We start from the raw sequence: 8,652 nt of genomic DNA on the forward strand, positions 1-8,652 counted from the left end.
CCCCCTCAATAAAGAATCCTAGCTCCGCCCCTTTAGTATTAAAAATTGTATTGTTGCACTGCCCAAAGTAGTGGAGCAGTGAATCTTAGTTGCTTAAGTCGGGTGTGATGGTGCATGTTTGCTAGAAACATTGAAGTACACTTTATCTAGTGTGTATTGGACATTGTAAATGGTAGAAAAAGTAGATGTTTTTAATCCTTAGACTCGACATTGGCATCATATTTGATATAAGAATTAGTGAGATCATTTTGGGGTCAAATAATTAGGTATTAATGAAAATTAAGTTGATGGTGAATGTGATATTATTTGCTACTACGTCAGGATTTGTACAATCCTTATCATGGATGTATGAATCTACTAATAGTAGGGTTGTATGAATCCTCAACTTTACCGGAGAGAGATAAATAACACGATAATAGCCTAATGGCAATATGGGAAAGCTTTTCAAATCAAAGAAATCACTATAATGCTATTAATAATATTAAAATGAACAAAATCTTCACAGTACCAAAATGTTCGATCAGAATGTCTCAACGTGTCGACACCACCGGCGAGAGGACTCTGGCTGTGGTCACCAAGTGCGATAAGGCTCCTGAAGGTCTTAAAGAGAAGGTGACCTCGGACGATGTTCACATTGGCCTTGGCTATGTTTGCGTGAGGAATCGCATTAACGACGAGTCCTACGAGGAAGCCAGGGCCGAGGAGGCAAGGTTGTTTCAATCCCATTCTCTGCTCTCTCAGATTGACAAATCCATCGTGGGTATTCCTGTTTTGGCTCAGAAACTAGTGGAACTCCAAGCAGCCAGTCTCGCAAAATGCCTCCCGGACATCGTAAAGAAGATCGACGAGAAACTCAATCTAAACGTTTCTGAGTTCAACAAACTGCCACAGAATCTATCCAGCGCGGGTGAAGCCATGGCTGCATTCATGCGGATTATTGGGTCTGCGAAAGAATCTCTCAGGAAAATCCTTGTGAGAGCGGAGTTTGATGAGTTCCCAGATGACAAATACATGCATTGCACCGCTAGATTGGCCGAGAAGCTCAACGAGTATTCCGAAAAGCTCAAACTGAGGTCCGAAGTCGTCAAGGATAAGTTTTTAATGGAGGAAATTCGAGTCCTCGAAGAAGCGAAAGGCATTGAGCTTCCGAATTTCCTTCCTCGCACAGCTTTCCTCACCATTTTACAGAGAAAAGTGAAAGAAATATCAGACACTCCCGTCAATTTCGTTCAAGATGTGTGGGCTTACATAGAAGACGTGGTCGTCCGAGTCCTGATGCACCACTCCGAGGCTACCCACAGCTTCAATCTTGCACAAGAAAGGCAGCACAGAATCTAATCGCCAAGATGAAGAACCACTCTGTTGATCGAGTGGTGGAGATCGTGGAGATGGAGAAGATGACGGATTATACCTGCAACCCAGATTATATGTCAACCTGGCACAGTCTCATGGCGCAACGAGAAGCGTTCATGAAGCAGTTAAGCATCATCTCCCTGTATCAGTATACGACGATTCAAGGTTATGGGACTGTTGAGGTAGAACATCTGAGGGCCTACACTGGGAGAGTGCAGCAAGCATTCGACGTAAGAATGAGAATCGGGGCTTACTGGAAGATTGTGCTACAGAGGTTGGTGGACAGTTTGGCGCTCCACCTTCTCTTCAGTGTTCAGAACTTGGTAAACAAAGAGCTGGAGAAGGAGATTGTGATTGAGCTGATGGGGCCTCATGTTGGTTGGGTTGAACGGTTGCTTGACGAATCCCCATCTGTTACCCAGAAGCGAGATCGGCTCAATAGGAGCATTAAGGTACTCAAGGAATCCAAGGAGATTGTGGCCAAGATTATGGACCATATCAGCTGAGTTCTTCTAGTCTCTTTCTCTGTTGACTGTTCTGTAATGTAGAGGATATATATGGGAATGGGACCTAATTAAGTAACCTCTCTATGTATTATCAATATTATGTTGATAATTGATATGATATGTATGGTTGGTGGTCATTTATAAGTAATACTAACAAAGGGCACGTTATGCATGGGGTGGGGGTGAATGAGTGATGGTATTGGTTGCTTTATATGTTCAAATCTCTTTTTGATTGGCTGAGCTGGCAACGCATTTGATTTTTTGTTTCTTTACGAGCATTGCTAATTATCATAAGTGGAGGGCCCAGTCCTCTTATCTGATTTGAACTCGTCTTATCTCCACTTAGACGTGGATATTGGAGGTTTTATCGCCAATGAAAGGGTTATCTTGACAATTAATTTCTCACATGTATAAACACCGCTTGTTATGGTGAGTGAATAGTACGATGGCATCTTGGCTGGGTTTCTTCGGTGTAGGAGTTTGCTGTCAGATCTCTGTATTGGAGGTAGTTCGTCCTCCTTTCTGGTGTTCCAAATCTGTTCGCTTTATTGGCAAACATCTTGCAAGTTTCCTCCTCGGTATTTGGTTTCACTTGCTCTTTTGCAAGTAGTTTCCAAATTTTAACACTTTTCAATGAAGTTTCCTTTCCAGCGGTTTTACACAATTGGAGACCGATTTGCTCCTTCCAAAGTGTTTTTTCACAACAACCTCACAGGCACATCATATCATGTATTGGGAATATCATGGAAGATGTTTCTAATGGATTGTGGGAAGTATCTATCAGATTGAAAGTTACGGGGCAATTTTGCCAGTTCCTTAGAGTTGTCTCACGCCCTTAGGTATCGTATCAGTATCAGTCTATGGTAGTACCAGATACGCTATGAATAGAAACGTATCACGTGAGTTATATGTATTGTAGCAATTTAGATCCATACCGGCTTGTATTGCATTGTATGTGTCATTACATATCAATATGTAGTGTTTCTCTATTAAAAAGTGTAAGCATGGTGATTTGATCTCAGATCACTAGAGCGCACCCAGAGCCTTACAGCTTAAGTGCAATTCCAAGCCACTAGTCCGTGATTATCGTTGTGATAATAAATAAAATAAAGTAAACTTTATTAATTTCCATCTCTACATTCGATTTTTTCAATTTCTATTACCGAAAAAAAAAATCTCTAACTAAAATTTCAAAACGAATACAAAAAAAAAAAAAAAAAAACTAAAATTTAAGAAGAATAATATTCAACAGTATTTTATATACTAATACAAAAAATAATCTATCAAATCCATGTTTATATTAAGAATAGAATAATTATTTCAATACTTAAAGTCTATAAATTTGCAAATGATATGCATATTAAAATTATTATACATTTTTACAAATTATTAATTAATATTTTAATTAATATTTATAAGTAATAACAACATATCTTCTATTTATAAAAAAGAAAAATATTGTTTATAAAATATTTGATAATATAACATTAAATTAAATTTATCAAATCCATTAATCTGCATTTATTTCAAAAAATATTTTTCATATTAGAAAATCATATAAATAAAATATTAATAAAGGAATAATTATTTTAGTAGTTAAAAATTATGAATTTTTATATGATATGTATATTATAAATTTTAACAAATTTGGCATACTTTAAGTTAAGATTAGATTTTTATAAAATATTAATTAATATTTTATATTGTATTTGAGAATTTAATATTTAGTTGAATTTTTGTTAATGTTAAAAAAATAAAATAAAAACAATTTATATAATAATTAAAATATAATAGGTCCATATGTTGAGTGCTTTGGACTCTTGATTGATGCATTATAAATAAAATTATATGATATCTATGCATCCTAATATATTAGTTTTAATATAATTCTTCATATATATCACTAAAATATACATTTCCTATGTATTTATATACTATTCGTGATTATTTCGATATTAAATTTAATGATATTATTGCATTTATGGAATTTGTATGTATTTTTCCTAGTGTATCCATGCATTTTTATATTTTTCATCTATATCCATGCATTCCCAAAGTGTATTCGTATCTATATCCATATCCGAGTCGTTCGATACGATATCCGATATCGATACTTTAATCCTTGGTGTGAAGTATGCTCTGTGAATAATAGACCCTAATTCACATAATTGACCTTATATAGGAATATGGTCAACTGACCTTTTTCTAAACGAGTGGAAACTGTGAAAGGCCATGAGTAGTCTTAGTTTTTTTATTTAAAAAATACCCCTAATAATTCTCATCTCAAAAAACAATGTATCTTTTAATTGTCAGAGGTATTTTTGGAATAAAAAACAATGTATTCATGCCCTTTGACATTTTGCACTCATTTTAAGAGGTCATACTATTCCCATATGAAAAATCAAATATATGAGCGAAGGTCTTATCAAGCAGTTGCAAATTATAGGGGGTGTGTAATAGTAAATGACCTTGTTTTTCACAAAAAATAGAGTAAATGACCTTAATTCTAAATCAAAACAAACTTAATTAAAATAATTAATATTAGAGGGTATGATATATGTGTTAATTAAACACATGCAAATGGAGTAAATTTGACTAAGTCAATATTTTTAATAACAAGGCGGGAACAAAAAATCATTAACTTCTGGACTTATGGTTTCTAGGTCTTTGGTACAAATAGGGATGGTAATTTTGTGGGAAGTTTCGTCTCGACCCTAATAGGACATGTTTATCAAAACCCTATAGGGTTTGGGACAGTTTTCATTTTAGACTAAAAGCCTATAGGGTTTGGGATAGGTTTGGGTTTTGACTTTAGGGTATTCATATCCAATACCGGGGATGCATAAATATGAACCTATTATATTTTGCGGGTTGCATAAATATCAAATAATACATTAATTAAGAGTCAAAGACACAAAAGGTATGAAACTATAATATTTATCCTAATTATTATATCAATTATTTTCTAGTTTATTATTTTTACTTTTAACATTAACAAAGAGGTTAACCAAATATTAAATTCTTAAATATAAATTCAATTATGATTTAACGGTTTATAAAAATATATATTATATATATAATATGCAAATTTATAATTTTTAATTACTAAATAATTAATTTGTTTTTAAAATTTGAACATCTATAAATTTTTTGAAACTAAAAATCATTTTTTTCATGTAAATGTAAATTAGTGGATTTGATATATTCAATTTAATATTATATTCTTGAATATTTTGTAAACAAAATTTTTACTTTTTTGTAAAGGACAAATATAATGTTATTTAATATAGATTAAAATATTAACTGATAATTATAAAAAAAATATAAAAAATTGTAAGATATATATCATGCACAAATTTATACTTTTTAAGTACTAAGATAATTATTCTATTATTAATATTTTATTTTTATAAATTTCTTGGGATTAAAATCATCATTTGATGTAAATTTGGAATTTATTGATTATTTATTTCATTTAGTTATAAAATGCTAATTTTAAATATTATTTCTTTTAATTTTAGTTGGAATTGTTAATCATATATATGTATTGATTGTTTGGATGAACGTAAAAGTTAGTACAACCTATTTTATTTCATTAAATCTATACTACCTATAAAAGAGCGAATGTCCCTTCTTTCTGGAATTTTCGTTGGACATTTTCTACTCCTTGTCTAAGCATCATAGAATGGGCATAAGGAGGGCATAAATGCCTTTTACTCTCAATTCAAAAACTGACCACTTATAACAGTTCAGAAACTATCCACTTATAACTGTTCAAAAAGTTATCCATTAATTATAAATAGTTGTCTTAGAGATACTGCCACACGCAAATGCATACACATGTATACTAGTAATACAAAAGGTAAGATGTCTTAGTGGCTTAAAAGTAGTGCTAAGAGATTTGGCGGTATCATTAATTGATCTGGGTTCAAATCATGCTGTAAGCATTAATAAACTTTTTTTGTGGAAACCGTTGGGTTAGGGGCTTTAACGGGTGGGATGGGTGGGTACGGGTTTAATGGGTTTGGGACAGAACAGAATTGGGAAATTGAGAGGGAAAGTTAGATGGATTTGGAACGGGTTTGGAATCAAGAATATAGGTGGGTTCAGGAATGGGTAGGGCAATTTACATAGGTACCCCACCCATTGCCATTCCTAGGTACAAAGACTTTCATCAATTTTTTGTTGTTGTTAAAGTGATTTACAGTTGTTTGAGTGTTTAAACCACACTCTACCCGCCTTGAATTGCAGCAGCCACACATCTAGGGCTGCAAATAAGTCAGATCAGATCTGATCCACTTCGAATCTGAATTTTGTCCGTTAAGAGTCCAATTAGTATATCTCCCTTGATCCTAAAAATTGGATTGGATCGGAAAAGTCAATCTGTTTAGTTAATGGAACGAATTCAAATATACTCTACCATGACCTGATCCGATTTATTAGTTATGAAATATTATATATTATATATATTCTATATATTATTTATATAATTGTATGCTTTATATTACAATATATTATTAGCTTATATAAAAAAATATCATAAATTTTTTATTACAATTCTAATCGAATCAAATATCCAAAAAGATATTCAAATTTGAATCATGTTCTTAAAAATCCAATAGATTCTAATCGAATTCAGATCAATATGATTTTTATTGGATTGGATTGAATGTACCCTTTATCGAATTCAATTTGATCTATTTATAGCCTTAAATACCTCACCATCTTGTATTGTAAGATATGTAGCTAGAGTGTATTGTGAGTAAGGTGCAGATAGAGAAACTGAGTAGAAAATTTGGGTTTCCTTATCATATGTACAACTTATCTCCAACCAAGAGAATCTGACTGTTGATACTGGCTTCCACGAGCTAAGGGGTCTTGCCCAGAGTCCACGACCAGGACTCCAAACCGATTCCCTGTAAGTGAAGTTTCCGGTTGTGCGAGCTGGGGCAGACCGACTTTGGTGGGTCGAGTGTCTTCCGACATGTCCTGTTGCTGTGAGGTGGGGAGGGCTACTTGTTTTCCCCTTCTATTGCGGGATGAGGCCTGGGACGTCTCTCCTCGAAGGGCAGGACGGTTGCTCTGACGGTGATTGAGCTGCTGTTGGTTCTGCGGCGTTATCGGACATCGTGGTGGAGTTGGCTGTTGGTTTTGTTGCAGCGGTGGGAATTACTGCTGGTAGAAGTGATGTAGGACTTGCTATTGGTAGTGCTGAAGCTGCTGGACTTGTTGCATTTGGGCCTGAATGGCTCACACGCATTGTATCAGGTCACTCAGTTGGTTTTGCCCAGCCGCTAGAGGAACCATGGAGGGTTCGGTGAAGGCAGCATTCACGACCTGGGGTAGGCTCAGTGTGGGGACCCCGAATGCATTGAGATGCATAGTGAACTGGCCGATACATACGGTGGAGGCCTGAGGTTTCCCCCCGGAGGTGTTCATCTCGTTGTTCTGCCAGACGTTGCTAGAAGATGCCATTAACATTGATGGATGCTTAGCAAAGAAGGTTTTTTGAAGCATTCCCATAGATGACGCCAATTGATGAAGCGCAATCCGACCACTCCTAGCTGGAAGTGACTTAGCTCTTATCTGACGACGGGCTTGAGTGACCTGCACGAAGAGAATTAGAGAGTCCGTGGTGGTTCCCTCGGCGGGGTGGCTCCGATGCTTAAGTTAGCACTTGGTTGCGAGCTAGATATTAACTTTAGATTGCAAGAGAATGAGAGAGAGCTAGAAAGCAGTGGTTACACATGTATCTTGGCCCTTGGGGGTTGAGGTCTTTATATACTGGTGCTCTGATGGGTTTGGTGGGGTTGGTCTTGAATCCCTACTGTGGCATGACCCGTTATCATGTTAGTTGGGTGTAACGTCTTTTTGCAATGCGATTGGCCATCTCCATCTGAACCAGGGAGTGGGTGAACTAATACAACCGTTGTAAAGTATGGTCTCGCAAGGCATGGGATATGGAAGTACAATCCTTGGGGTAGCCAGGTGGAATGACCTGCTTAGTTAGTGAGCTCCTGCGGGATACCGAGCTGCCTGGTAGTGAGCTATCTGAGCTCGCATTCTTCAGGCTCGATCTACTCTGAATGCCAAAGTGCCTTAGTACCGAGGTGATCTTGCACCGAGGTAGCCTATTCCGAGGTGGCTCATCTCTCCGAGCTCGACCTGTCCCGGACTTGGTACTGTTGTCCTAGTCCCGAACGGGTACTAGGCTAATTTTAGAATGAAGTAACTTTAATTCGGGGTACCAGGGTACCCGATGTCGCTTTGTAACGAGCTAATTTATGCTGAGCTGTCACCTGTGTTGAGTCATGCCCACGTGCCGATTTGATCATGTTGAGTTGTCACTTATGCCGAGTCACGTCCACATGCCTCCTTGCTGCGGGGTCGGGCCAAATTCCACTTCATCAGAAAAGACTTACTGCTTTTCGAGTTTTCGTTCTGCCTCTACTAGTAAAGGGGCTTTAGCCTTACAATAAGCTTGACTTAAAAGGCTTGAAAGAGTTTGATCTATGATACGCTTGAACTGAACTATCAGTCCTAGAAAGAACCCGCTTACCGTGATGGAAGAAAGACAGATTTCTTCTTAAAACAAGCTTCTCTTTTTTCCCAAGTGCACTTCTGTCACGGGACTACTCGATGAGGCCCCGTGCGGCGCTCGATGGGGTCGAGAAAGGTTACAAATGCAAGCAACAACACACAAAAGGCAACAAGAAGGCACACAAATTAGACAAAGGCAACTTGTATTGCGTTAATCTGTGGTAAGCACAAGCACACTGTACAGTGTCGAGGG

General features: G+C 36.6%; 1 pseudogene; it reads left to right on the plus strand.

Moving 5' to 3' along the window:
- Window positions 1-486: 486 nt before the first annotated feature.
- Window positions 487-1,859, plus strand: LOC148865271 (dynamin-related protein 4C pseudogene; annotated as a pseudogene).
- Window positions 1,860-8,652: the final 6,793 nt, after the last annotated feature.

The sequence above is a fragment of the Nelumbo lutea genome, chromosome 3 (assembly GCF_056320005.1).
Source record: "Nelumbo lutea isolate HS-2025 chromosome 3, American lotus-T2T, whole genome shotgun sequence".
In the NCBI taxonomy this organism is placed as follows: domain Eukaryota; kingdom Viridiplantae; phylum Streptophyta; class Magnoliopsida; order Proteales; family Nelumbonaceae; genus Nelumbo; species Nelumbo lutea.